The following is a 14151-nucleotide window of genomic DNA, read 5'->3' as shown; positions in this document are numbered from 1 at the left end:
AGAAAAATCCAAAGCAATTTCATTCAAATCAGGAAAAGACAAAGTATCTACCTTCTCCATATTGTTAAATATTGTACTTGAAGCTTTATCTAGAGCAATATTTAAACTGAAGGAGATCCAAATTGGAAAGAAAGAAGTCAAAGTATTATTATCAGAAAATGATAAGGTATTATAAATAAGTCAACCTAAAAATTCAACTAGGAAAATCCTACAGTAGATAAGCTCTTTCAGCAAAGTGGCTGGGAACTAAATTAACTTAAAAAAATCTATAGCCCTCCTATATATATAGATGATTATTGGACTGAGAAAGAAATCAGGTCAATAACAACATCCTTCACAATAGCCTCAAATATATATATATATTCAGGCAACTCAAACCCCCCAAAAATGAAAGATGTGTGTTAAAACTTCAAGTATTTGAAGAAATAAACTGAGGAAGATACCAGAAATAGATTAACATAATAAAAATGGCCTTTGTACAGAAAACAATCAATCATATTCCATTCAATCCCTATCAACATTCCAACACAATTCTTTTTCTTTTTATTTATTTATTTTTATAGTCCAGGTCTTTTATTTCTTTTTGTACATTAGGCCATGAATTCGTATGGAATGGGCTCCAGCAGCTCAGGCTCCTTTCGATTAGTCCTCACAAAGTGTGCTTCTCTTGGTGGGGCAGTCTGGCGCTTCAGCTGAACCAAGGTGCCCTTCTCCTTGGCTTCCTTTTACTTCTGGTTGTTCTCCTTCATGCACTTGAGGAAGCTGTCTCGGCTATTAGAGTGCCTGATGTGCTCAATATACACGTTAATTCTCTTGGCGAGAGAATCTTGTCCTTAACTTGCTTGTTTACAATGATGCCCACTGCATGCTGGGTGACTTTGTAGACTCTTCCGGTTTTGCCATGGTAACACTTCTGAGGCATTCCTTTTTGAACAGTGCTCATTCCCTTGATGTCTACAATACCACCTTTCCCGTAGATTCACATGTAAGTGGCCAAAGGAACAACTCCATATTTCCTAAAGGGCCTGGAGAACATAGCGGGTGCCTCTCCTCTTTCCCGTTGTGTTCGTCATTTTGGCGAGTTACTGGAAGATGACTGCCTCTGCCAAAAGTTTATTTATTTTTATTTTTTTAATTCGGAGCTGAGGACCGAACCCAGGGCCTTGTGCTTGCTAGACAAGCACTCTACCACTGAGCTAAATCCCCAACCCCACAATTATTTTCAGAACTTAAAGAAACAATTATCTAATTCATATGGAAAACAACCCAGGATAGCTAAAATAATTTTGAGCAATAAAAGAACTTCTGGGAGTATCACCATTCCTAATTTCAAGTTTTAGTACTGTGATATAGTAATAATAACTATATGGTATTTGTATAAAAGCAAACATATTATTCAATGGAATCAAATTAAAGACCTAGACATAACTCTACACACACAAACCTGATTTTTTAACCAGCAATACACACTGGAAAAAAGAAAGCATCTTCAATATATGTAGTGTTGGTCAAACTGTATGTCTGCAATGCAAGTATATCCATATGTATCACCCTGCACAAAACTCAAATCCAAGTGGATAAAAAAACATCAATATAAAGCAGATACACTGAACTAATAGAAGAGATAATGGTGAGTAGCCTTGAACACCTTGGCACAAGAGATAGCTTTCTTAACAGAACTATGATAGTATAGGAACTTAGTTAAACAAGTAATATATTGAACCTCATGAAACTGAAAAGCTTCAATCGGACCAAGCTGCAGCCTACAGAATGGTAAAGATTTTTTTTTAAATCAATGCCACATCCAATAGATAAGTAATATCCAAAATATATGAAAAACTCAGGACACTAGATATCAAAAGAAAGCCAACAATCCAATTAAAATAACAGGGTACAGATCTAAACAGAGAATTCATTGTAGAGGAATCTCATGGATTAGAAAGTCTTAAAGAAATGTTCAACATCTTTAGACTCTGAAAAATACAAACCAAAAATACTTTGAGATTCCATCTTACACCTGCCAAAATGGATAAAAGCAATAATACAAATGAAAGATCATGTTGACTTGGGTGGGGAGCAGAGAGGACACTGCTCTATTGTTGGTAGAAATGCAAACTTGTATAGCTACTTTGGAAATCAATATGTCAGTTTTCAGAAAATTGGGAATTAGTCTACCTCAAAATCTGGCTATACTAATTTTTGGTATATTTTCAAAGACACCCCTTCCTATCTCAAGGACACTAGTTCAACCATGTTCATTGTAACCATATTCATAATAGCCAGAAACTCAAAACAAACTAAATATTCCTCAATAGAAGAATGGATAAAGAAAATATTGTACATTTGCACGATGGAGTACTACTCAATATTTAAAAAAAATGGCATCAGGAAATTGGCAGATAAATGGATGAAACTGGAAAAAAGGTATCCTGAGTGAGGTAATTTAGACCCTGAACGACAAACACAGTATGCATTCATTTGTAAGTGGTAATTAAGCATCAAGTATATGATAACCAAGTAATAACCCATAGATACACAGGGGTTAGGTAAAGAGGATTGGCCTATGATAGTACCCATGAATCTCCCTGGAAAAAGGAAATAGAATAGGTTTCATGAGTGGACTGGGGGCAGTGATTATGGGACCAGAAAGGATCAGGTCAGGGGTGATGAGATGGAGAGAGAATGTAAAGAGAGAGGGATAGAACTGGGGAAGGGGATTAGTGGATGATATAGAACCTTAATTGCAGCAAAAATTTTGAAGAAAGTATGATGTTGATCTTTATAGAGCACTCCTTAGTAATAGTGGATACATAGTCTCAAGTGCCCATCTCTTGTAGCCAGACAAGTGTTGTAGTGGCAGGGCTGGGTTGCATTTGATTGGCCAATGGGCTCCCTTGTAAATCGCCAAACAACTCAGGCTGATACTAAAAAAATAAAATAAAAAATAAAAAATAAAGAGGTGCTCTTTACAAACTGACAGTGAGGCAATTTGCAGAGAACTTTATCAACAAATCATTGAACATGGAAAAATCAAGCTGGTGCCTACTTGGAGCCTTCACCCCTACATTCTAGTACCTTTTTGTTTGTGAGAAGATACTCGGTAAGCCAACAAAAGCACTGTAAGCCACAAAGCCTTTGACCTACAATGTGTCCTGCCTGAAAAATATTCTAGGGCAAGAAATTGTGGGAGTAGCCAACCAATGTCTGATTTGACATAAAGCACACTCCATGAGATGGGACACAAGCCAGACATTGCTGGGGTAACCAAGGACCAGAGACTAGATAGCCCAGAGACTAAGGGTTAAACCAAATATTATTGGTCAAGAATATAATCAATAAAACATGAAGTTATCATAGAACCATGTCTTATCTAGTCATAATTAGGAAGGCTTCCTTCAGCAGCAGATGAGAAGAAATGGAAAGACTCATGGCCAGGCATTGTAAGAAGAGAGTTTCTAAACAGAAGGCCTCCATCCAATCCCTCCCATTAGTGCTCAGAGAATTCTGAAGAAGTGGATGTGGGTAGATTGTAAAATTCAGAGGAGATAGAGGACACCAGGAAAACAAGGCCATTAGAAACAACTGTCACAGCAATCACCAGGCCAACATGTGTCTACACTGGATTCTCTAAATATATCTATATAATAGCTACTAGCTTTGTATTGTTATGGGCCTGATGACCATGAGAATTAGTGAGCCTCTGACTCTTTTGTCTGCTCTTAGGATTATTTTCTTCCTTTTGGGCTTCTGTATCCAACTTCAATATGATAGTTTTTTGCTTTACTTTACTCTATCTTTAGTCAAGTTTGGTGTTATCTCTTAAAACCCTTTCTTTCCTAAGGAGAGACAGAAATAGAATGGTTCTGTTGTGGCGGGGTGGTAGGAAGGAACTCGGGGGAGTAGAGGGAGGAAAAACCATCAGGATGTGGTATATGAGATCTATTTTCAATGAAAGAGGAAACAATGTCTACACTCCGAGAAAAACAAGACCCACATAGCAAGCACATCCCTATAACAACAAATCAGTTCTTCAAATGTAGCCACAATCCAAGATTCATACTTGTGCTAATTCTTCAAGATTTTTCGTGATTTATAAATATAATTGTATTTCTTTCTAAAAATTCTATCTGTATATACTAATACAATTAAGCAACTTGTTTTGTCATATTAATGAAAGAAAATGTCTCAGAAGAGTATCAATTTATTGGAACCTGTTTCCTATTCACATCTTAATCTCTTTCTAGTTAAACAATATAATCATTGAACACCTAGCAAATACCTAGTATCACTTTGGTAACACACTTAGATGTTTACTGGGATATTTACAACTTTTTTCTTTTAGTTTTCTTCTGTACTTCTTTTTTTTTTTTTTTTTCTTGCTTGTCAGATGGTGTGCTAGTTTGTCAACTTGACACAAGTTACTTGTTATTTGAGAAAAGGAACTTCAATTGAGAAAATGCCAACAACTTGTAGAACATTCCCTGGGAAGGTTAGCCTGAGTTGTATAACAAAGCAGTTTGGACAGGAATAAGTTTGCTAGTCAGCATCACCCATCCATGGCTTCTACTTTATTCCTGCTTCCCGGAGTCGTTCCCTGACTTGACTCAGTGTTGAAACATGACTGGAGTGTTAGGAGCTGAAATATATCAGTTTTTACTTACATTGCTGTTGCTTCTAGTTAACACAGCTATAGAAAACTTAAGACAGATGTATTTGAATAACAGATCTAGAATGATTTGTTTCACCAAACTCTTTTCAGTGATGTGTTCCTTTTATATAGACTGTTCCTGGGTCAGCATATAGTTAAACAAAGAGAGCTTTATTGAAATTTTCAGTGATTGCAATTTGGATTTTTCATGAATATATGAGAAGTGTGCATTATAATCAACATGAATTCTAAACATATGTATTCTATGCTACCATCACAGTGTACCAACATGAGTCTGAGAGAGGTATGGGACCAACCTGAGACTTGATACAAACTGATGTCACACTAGGCATTTACTGAACAGCAACTAATGGTACACTAGTGATGGCAAAGTATAGAAGATGATCAAGTTGAACTGTTTTAATAATACATAAAAAATGAAGTTATACTTCACTTTAAGATAAAATAAAAGCAATAAGCAAATGCTTTAAGCAATTTTTAATTTTGATTCTCTGTATTGTATGTTAACTCATATGATTGTTAAAGAACTTACTAGTTTATACACATAGCATGAAGAAATGAACATGACTTCAGAGATAGAGAGGAAAATTTGAAGTTTTTTTTCTCATCCTGTGAGAAATTTCTTATCATGAAATACTTTTTTATACATTATAAAGCTTAAGCTGAAAGTTTCATAATTGACTCATTGTGTCATAGGATTAATTGTGCATGATGAGATAATAATGGACCAGAGGAATTCAGGTCATAGCAGTCCAGAGGCAGAAAAAAACATAAGATTTAGACTTTCTGATATTTTTGCTTTGTTTGAGACAGGTTACAAAACAATGTGATGGGGTCAATATAATAAAGTTAAACTTTACATTTTTATCTTAATTTACATTTAACCTACAGTCACCCCAAGATCTATTTTATGAAGGTTCTGAGAGTTTCTCAATCTTCAAGTTGATAATTGTCAGCTTTTCAAACTAGTCTATTACTTTTATTCACAAAAACAAACTCCTTCCCCATTGTCTTTTTGTGTATATCTTAAAACAAACAATTCAATTCGGTTCCATAGTCTCTTTAGTAGTTCCTCTGATGACTTAAGCAGTATTAAATAAGATACTCAATCTGCAAAATCCAAAATGAGTTACATTCAAAACCACAGTGACATAGACTAAATAATCACATTCCATATCAGAGTTATGGATGCTTTGCAAAGGCCTGGTACCCAATGAAGCCCAAACTTTGGCAGGCAAAGTTTAAACCCTTTAATTCCATGTCTGATATCAATAGTACATTCTGTAATGATCATAGCAGGATCTCACCTGTGGTTGGGATCCCAATTCCTATCTCTTTGATAGTTGTAATATGTATACCTCATTCTTAGAATGACTTCATTTGCTTTATCCATCTCATTATGCAGCTATTCTCTTTTCCTGGAACTTCTAACTTCCCAGGGTCTCTATTACATGTAAGGCTACACCCTCAGAGCCTCACACATCCTTTCACTTTCTTAGGACAGAAAGCTGGGATCCTGACAGCAGTGCACAGTTTTGTGCCTCTGGAGTTCTCTAGGATCTGGGTGAAAAATTCCATTACATGAAATGTAAAATAATAGTACTTGCAAACTGTCACCCCATAGAGAATGTCAAAATCAGTCACTAGATGTATAGTAACTAGATCACATAAAGTATGCATGAAGCAGCGTGTAAATGCTTGTTAGTTTGGCTTGATGAAATGAATCTTCAGAAATGATCTGATTCATGCCCCTGTGAGACCAGATGGCCCTGGTAGCTCCTTCATTGCATATGTTTTAAATAACTTGTGCTCTTACTGTTCTTAGATTTCAAAGGGGCAAGTTCTTGCAATGACTTAGAAAATCACATGGTATTGTTCCTGTTGTCTTGGTATAATGTGTTTGATCTTTTTCAGTGTTTTTGAAAACCACCTTATATTCCTTTGTACCTAATTACATGTGCCTCTTTCTGCTGGGTTTTCAATTTTAGCTTAGCATTTTTCTCCCAATTTTTTCCATACACCTGGCTAAAAGCAGTTATGACACAGTTTAAAAGCTGGAGTGCATATCCAATATATGATAATGAAGCTATCTATTTTAAATTCAACATTACATCATTTTGGGATACTAACAATTCAATGTTATTTGACAAAAATGTAGTATGTTTTGTCTGTAATTTTATTCCAAATATAGTTCTTATGAGACCATGCATTATATGTTCTTCTTAGTGATCTGAACCTTTGAACTCCCACAAGAACTACACATTAAATTTAAAGCATTCTTTTGTTGTGGAATGGTATTTTAAGATGTACTATATTTATTTATGCAGTGAAATATTTGTTTATTGATGTAGAGATGTATTTCATTATTTTATGTTGCATTTGTTTAACACCTGATTGGTCTAATAAAGATCTGAACAGCACATAGCTAGGCAAGTGAGAGAAAGAAGCAGGGCTGGCATGCAGAGAGAATAAATAGAAAAGACACAAAGAACAGCAAGAAAAGGAGGAGAGGAGGATGCCGTGGTTCAGTCACCCAGCCACACAACCAGACACAGAATAAGAAGGAAAGAACAGATATACAGAAATAGAGAAATGTAAAAGCCCCAAGGCAAAAGGTAAGTGTGATAATTTAAGAAAAGCTGGCTAGAAACAAGCCAAGCTAAGGCCAGATACTCATAGCTAAGAATAAGATTTGTGTATTTATTTGGAAGCTGGATGGCAGGCCCCAAAGAGCAAAGAATAAAAAAAAAAAATAACCCCCTACATTCTATAGTCATCATCTCCAAATGTTAAATTATTTTTTTCCTAGTGATGGTTTATATTTTGAATTACACATAAAACACACATAAAGGCACATACATGAATAATAATATGAGATTACAGAACTGTTAGGAATTTGTGGTGAATTTTGTTGATTAGACTAATTAAGCGGGAGGTAAGAAATTCTTTAAGTGATGATAATTTATATGTTACATAAAATACCTGATAATGATGAAGTTTTAATTACTTGTTAGCTTATTTTGTTATGAAGTATATTATAATGACACTTAATGCAAAGATATTCCTGTGGTGGATTGAAGAGAAATAGCCTCCAAAGGGAGTGGCACTATTAGGAGTTGTGGTCTTGAAAAGTAGGTGTGGTCTTTTTAGAGGAAGTGTTTCACTGTGGGGGCAGACTTTGAGATCTCTTTTGCTCAAGCTTCATTTGGTGTGACACAGAGACCATTTTCTGTTGCCTGTAAGATGTAGGACTCTCAGCTACTTCTCCAGCACCACATCTACCAGCATGCCACCATGTCCCACCATGATGATAATGGGCTGAACTTCTTAACTCTAAGTGAGCCACCGCAATTAAATGTTTTATTTTATAAGAGTTGCCATGGTCATTATGTCTCTTTACAGCAACAGAAACTCTAAGGCAATTTCCTATCATCATCTAAACCTTTTGTCTTGAAACATTACAAGTATAACTATATGATTATACACTATCATCTTCTGTAATTTTATATTCAAGCTTCTTTTTCCAATACAATAATACATATACATATATATATATATATATATATATATATATGTATGTATGTGTGTGTGTGTGTGTGTGTGTGTGTGTGTGTGTGTGTGAGTTGATAGTATATATCTTAAAAATTAAAAAAAAAATTAGTTCTTCAAACACCTAGTTAACTTGCATTTGTAACATCTGATTAGGGAGACATAATACTGTAAATATATAATAACACAGAAATGTGTTATTCAATATTCTTACTGCATGGCAAGGAAAAAGGCAATTTATAGTGGGAAATTTCCAATAAGTGAATCATTTCAACCTATTATTCACATAGAAAGAATACATGCATTCCAGTAAGGTCAATTCATACTAGGATTCTGGGTTTTTATCAAGAAGATTCAACTCCCTTTTCATAATCTTTGTTCTCTTATATGGCTAGGTCTTACCTATTCATGGCTGCCAAAAGCCCCCTTTCCTTAGTAGAAATTATATGCTTCTGAAACCTTTATTACATTTTCAAGATGGAAAAATGAATTAGACAAAATTAAATTATCAACATACCATTATTTAAGTATCATTTATCAGTGATCCTAATGGAATTAGTTCTAGTTTGAAATAGTATAAAATATAATATTTCCTTTGTCTAATGATAAAACAGAATTAAATGGGATAGATGAATATTGAGGGTAGATATATATTATTTAAATAATATATCACATATTTCTCAAAATAATTCAGAAACTTTCTTAATGATGAATTCAAAATTTAAAATAGCTTTTCACTTCTTATTTAACTTCTTGGGTGTATCAAAAGTGTGATTTGAAAAATATGCTTGATCCTGCGAAGTGTTTAGAAAATTTCATAAGTAAACATAAAGCAAGAAAATTTACTCTTTAAGGAAATGTCAATGATCTTTGATAACTAGTTTAATAGTCATTTAAAGTGGAAATTTCTAATCTAGCAGATTTTCACTTAAGCCAAAACTGCCCAGATTGATGGATGATTATTATAATTTATTAGTAATGACAATTATAGGAGTTTTCCTTAAATCTTTTATGATCACTTCTTCAAACCTATCCTAATAAAAGGTAGACATTTAGTAATGGTTGATAACCTGTTGCATATGAATGAATATTATTAATTAAATGTTAGCTGTTTTTATCTTCTCTTTCTTTTCTTGCTGGCTCAAGTTGGCCTAGAAATTTGAAACCAAACAATAATTATGGTTCCTAAGTAAGTGATGTAATATTACCTGAATTATCTCCTAGTCATGATTACTTTTCTTGTAACATTACTTCACAATGTCTTACCTGATCAGAAATACCATTGGTTACACATATATAATATACCATTATGTACAACATATAGACAACTTTTAATAAAAGGCATAAATGGGGGTAAAAATAATCAAAAGTAATTGCTTTATCATTGTGTAAAAAGAAAGATGAATAAAGAAATGCAAGTCAGTTATCAAAGCTGAAAATGTATGTCAGATTCACGGCATCTCTAGATGCAGTTAATAAAGTGAGAAGTTTGACTTTTATATAAGACACTAATTATTTACATTTCTTTTGTTAATATCTGTTTAGATTGGGGTTATCTTGGATCTGTGAAAAACTAATACAGAATGTTGGGGTTTTTTTGTCTTCCATATGATAGGAAACTCAACATCTCCAATTTATCTAATAAAATCAAAACATAAATGCTCTGAGATAACATTATATGGACAAACAAGAGTGAAACCAATCCAAGATGCCAAATTAATTATTACAAGGAATGAGATAACAGAAATAAACACTGAGAGCCGATGTTGGGGATAAGGAAAGCAAAGAAGGAAGGTAAAGGAAAAGACAGGGGAAATAAAGAGATGGAAGAAAGAAAATGGGAACAATAATGAGAAAAGGGTGGATGGAAAAATTACAGACAAGGAGAGAGTAAATGTTGATTCTAAGAGGGCATTTAAAAAATTAAAATACAGATTATGAATTTAGACTGTAGTAGCCCAAGAAAAAGCTTGTATATACAACATTCAATAAAGCTGGAGTAACAGTGTACCTAAACCCTTTGGAGCCAACATATTTCCAACATGAATCATATATGCAAGACAGTGAGTTATGTGGGGTTTTTTGCTCTGTTGGGTTATGACCTTGCCTTAGCCTAGATTTTCCTTGCTGTGTCCTCATTTGTTCCTTACATAAGGACATTTACATTTTACTACTGTATGACTAGGTTCTAACATCCTGTCTTCAAGTCAGGACTCTTGATCCAGAGACAATAGCCCCTAGGGGATGGAGGCTGAAAGTGTCATCGAGTGTAACTGGAATGAGATTGTGGATATCTTTGATGACATGAATCTCTCACAATCCCTCCTCCGTGGTATTTATGCCATGGTTTTTAGGAGCCCTTTACCATCCCTCAGCGAGGCATTCTTCCTTGTATCAAGGGTTATGATGTGATTGTTCAATCCCAGTCTGGGAGAGGAAAACAGCTACATTTACCATATCAATTCTGCAGCAGACTGAGTTACACATAAACGCCACCCAAGCTTTGTTTCTGGCACCCACTCATGAGTTGGCTCAGCAGATAAAAAAGTAGTCATGGATTATGGGACTACATAGGTGCCTCTTGTCATGCCTGTATTGGGGCCACCAACGTTTGTGTTGAGGTGCAGAAGCTGCAGATGGAAGTTTCCCCTATCATTGTGGGAACCTCTGGCTGGATGTATGATGTACTTAACCAGACATACCATTCCCCCAAATACTTCAAGATGTTTGTACTAGATGGATCAGATGAAATGTTATGCTGTGGGTCCAAGGACTAGATCTATGATACATCCCTCAAGCTCAACAGTAACACACAGGTAGTTTTGCTGTCTGCTACAATTCCTTCTGATGTCCTTTAGGTGACCAAGAAGTTCAGGAGAGATCCCCCATTTGGATTTTTGTCAAGAAGGCAGTCTTGACCCTGGAGGGTATCAGCCAACTCTACATCAATGTGGAAAGAGAGGAGTAGAAGCTTGACACACTGTATGACTTGGATGAAACCCTATCACCCAGACTGTGACCTTTAGTAATACCAGAAGGAAGGTAGATTGGCTCACTGAGAAGATGCATGCCTGGGATTTCACTGTTTCTTCCAGGCATGGATATATAGAACAAAAGGAATGAGATGTGATCATGATGGAGTTCTGGTATGATTATAGCAGAGTATTAATTACCACTGACTTGTTGGCCAGAAGCATTTATACACAGCAGGTTTCCCTAGTCATCAATTATGCCCTTCCCATCAACAGGAAAAATTACATCCACAGATTTGGTCATGGTGGTCACTTTGGCCATAGAGGTGTGGTTATTAACATGGTGACAGATGAATACAAAACAACTCTTCCAGACATTGAGACATTCTACCACACCTCAAGAAATGGCCCTCAATGTTGCTGACCTCATTTGAGAGTTTCTTCTACTACCTAGCCCTGACCAGGGCTCAGTCTAGGGGGTCTTAGGAACAGCTAGAAGGGGGATACAAGGGAGGGAGCCAAGGGATGGATATCTTGTTTGGATTTCTTTTTTTTTAATTCTCTCTTTCCTTGAATAAATGTCACTTTTGTGACCAAAAGAAGGAAGTGTGAACATTTTAGACACGCTTTTCTTTGGGGTAGGTTCTGCCCCAGGTGCCATCTCCCCACACCAAAAAAACAAACACACAAACAAAAAACAAAAACAAACAAACAAAAGAAAAAACCAAAACCACTAATCTATTTCCCTATACTAGTCACCTGATTCTAAATATTTTCCTACCCCAGTCAAGTCTCTAAAAGTGAGTCAAGGGTTTAAAACTTTTATGGCCTCATTTGCTGGACTAAATCTACAGGCAGAGTCCTTGCATAAAATTGTCCAGGGAATTGTCCCAGGTGAGAGAGGCAGGAGAGAGAAAATGGTAGCCATTTTTACACTGCTTTGTATAGTATGTATTGCTTCAGGAAACAAACACAAAATTCTGATTAAAATTACTTGGAAAATGCCAAAAAATGTAAGAAATATGTAGTTTGCTTTGATTTTACACTTTTCCCACAAGACACATAGTTCTGAAGTTCTATCAATGATACATTGTATGAGAGAAGACTGGATTTGGGAATTATTTTGAAGAGTCTTAAGACTACTAAAGACTGTGGAGACTTTTGAAGTAGCACTGAGTACATATATTTTCCACTATGAGAGAGACCATGAGCCCATGGATATCAGGGGCAAAATATCGTGGTTTGGCAGTGAAATGTCTTTATAGTTTCATATGTTTAAATATTTGGTTCCAAAAATGACAGCATTTGGATAGATTGTGGGATATATAGGAGATTGAGAAGTGGATCACTGAAGTAGAGTTTTGAGGAATCCTAGATGCCACTTTCTGTTCATTCTGTGCTTTCTACGAAGTAGCCATGAGCCAGCCAAAGTCCTGCTTCTGGGAAGAAGAAGTACTGCAAAGTGGGTTAAAGGCTGAGCTTTGTACAGGATGGGAGGTAAGGGATGAAGAAGGCAGGGTGTTAGGTTACTCCAATAGGTAGAAGAAGACAGGAAACATTCCCCCATTGTTTGCTCCCTTCTTGCTCATATGTAGTAAAGCAGTAAATATCATAATCACTCATGATTGATAAATTTTTAAGAAAGCAAAATCAGGAACAAACAAATCTAATAGCAATTTTAGACAAAAATAGTCAGTATAATAGATCAATACATCTTTAATTTCTGTAGCAAATAAAACATTACAGAAAATGCAGTGTTGATCTATATGGTCACCCTTTGATATAATAAAGGTTTAATAAAGACTCTGAAAATAACAAATGTATTTGATATGAACAATGTGCTTCCATTGCCCTTTCCATGTGAAAGCAAATGTATAAAAATAGACACTGTAAAAGCCAATTGAGTGAAAATATTTAAAAATGACACACACAAAAAGGAGTCAAAATGAACAAGTCATGAAGAACAAGGAAAGAAATATAGAAAAGGAAATGAAGATAATGTGGAATACTGGCAATATTCTGTCTTAAAAGACTGTTTAGTACAGTAACAATTAGTTTGAGGTGTGAAATACTGTGTGAATGTGCTTGCTTGCACTTACAAATAGGAAAACATATTGTTTCAAATTGATTTTTTTCCTTGTCATTTAACAAAAGGAAAATAGTGCCCCCTTTGACGAGGAGCTCATTCATTTTAGTGATAGCTATAATGATAGTTAATCATGATAATAGCAGTAGCTGATGTAACCACTCATGATTAGCTCAGACTTGTTTTTGTGTATATTTAAAGGAAAAATAAAAGAGTTTTCCAGAGACTTGAATTCTTTCTGCTCTATTTCCTCCAATACTTTAAACTACATCACTGAACATACAGACTGGGACATATTTCTTATCTCAATATGCATACCAAAGGACACAGGCTTACAAGGTGTTTAACAGAATTTTTGCATATAAAAAGCTGTGTTTTGTAATGAATCATTAAGTTGCATATGCACAATAATAGAATTTTTCTATCACTACACTTTTAGCCTTAAAGTGATATAAGTGAACAGAAATTTGGAGAGACACAAAATATTGGGTCTAAGTGTTCAATATATAGTAGCTAATTGTTGATCTTTGTTATCAATCAGAACAAAAGCATACATTAGTTACTTTAGTTGGAAGTTTTTCTGTGTCTCGCCTGGCCCCATGGTCAGGACAAATCTCTCTCACCTGTAGTCCTGCAGCTTCTTATAAAATAAGCTTATATTAATTAAAACAGCTTGGCCATTCGCTCAAGCGTATTACTAACTAGCTCTTACACTTATATTAACCCATAATTCTTATCTGTGTTTAGCCATGTGGCTTGATACCTTTTCCCAGTTCTGCATTATCATCTTGCTTCCTCTGTGTCTGGTTGGCAACTCCTTACCCAGCCTTCCTCTTCCCAGAATTCTCCTTGTCTGCTTATACCACCTATACTTC

The 14151-nt window shown here is 35.3% G+C and overlaps 2 pseudogenes; one reads left to right on the top strand and one right to left on the bottom strand.

Moving 5' to 3' along the window:
- Positions 1 to 568: 568 nt before the first annotated feature.
- LOC118591770 lies at positions 569 to 1073 on the bottom strand (annotated as a pseudogene).
- An 8908-nt stretch (positions 1074 to 9981) lies between these two features.
- LOC118591892 lies at positions 9982 to 11624 on the top strand (annotated as a pseudogene).
- The last annotated feature ends 2527 nt before the right edge of the window (positions 11625 to 14151 follow it).

The sequence above is a fragment of the Onychomys torridus genome, chromosome 10, assembly GCF_903995425.1.
Source record: "Onychomys torridus chromosome 10, mOncTor1.1, whole genome shotgun sequence".
In the NCBI taxonomy this organism is placed as follows: domain Eukaryota; kingdom Metazoa; phylum Chordata; class Mammalia; order Rodentia; family Cricetidae; genus Onychomys; species Onychomys torridus.
The sequence above is the reverse complement of the archived record's forward strand: the minus strand, read 5'-3'. Positions and strand labels throughout refer to the sequence as shown.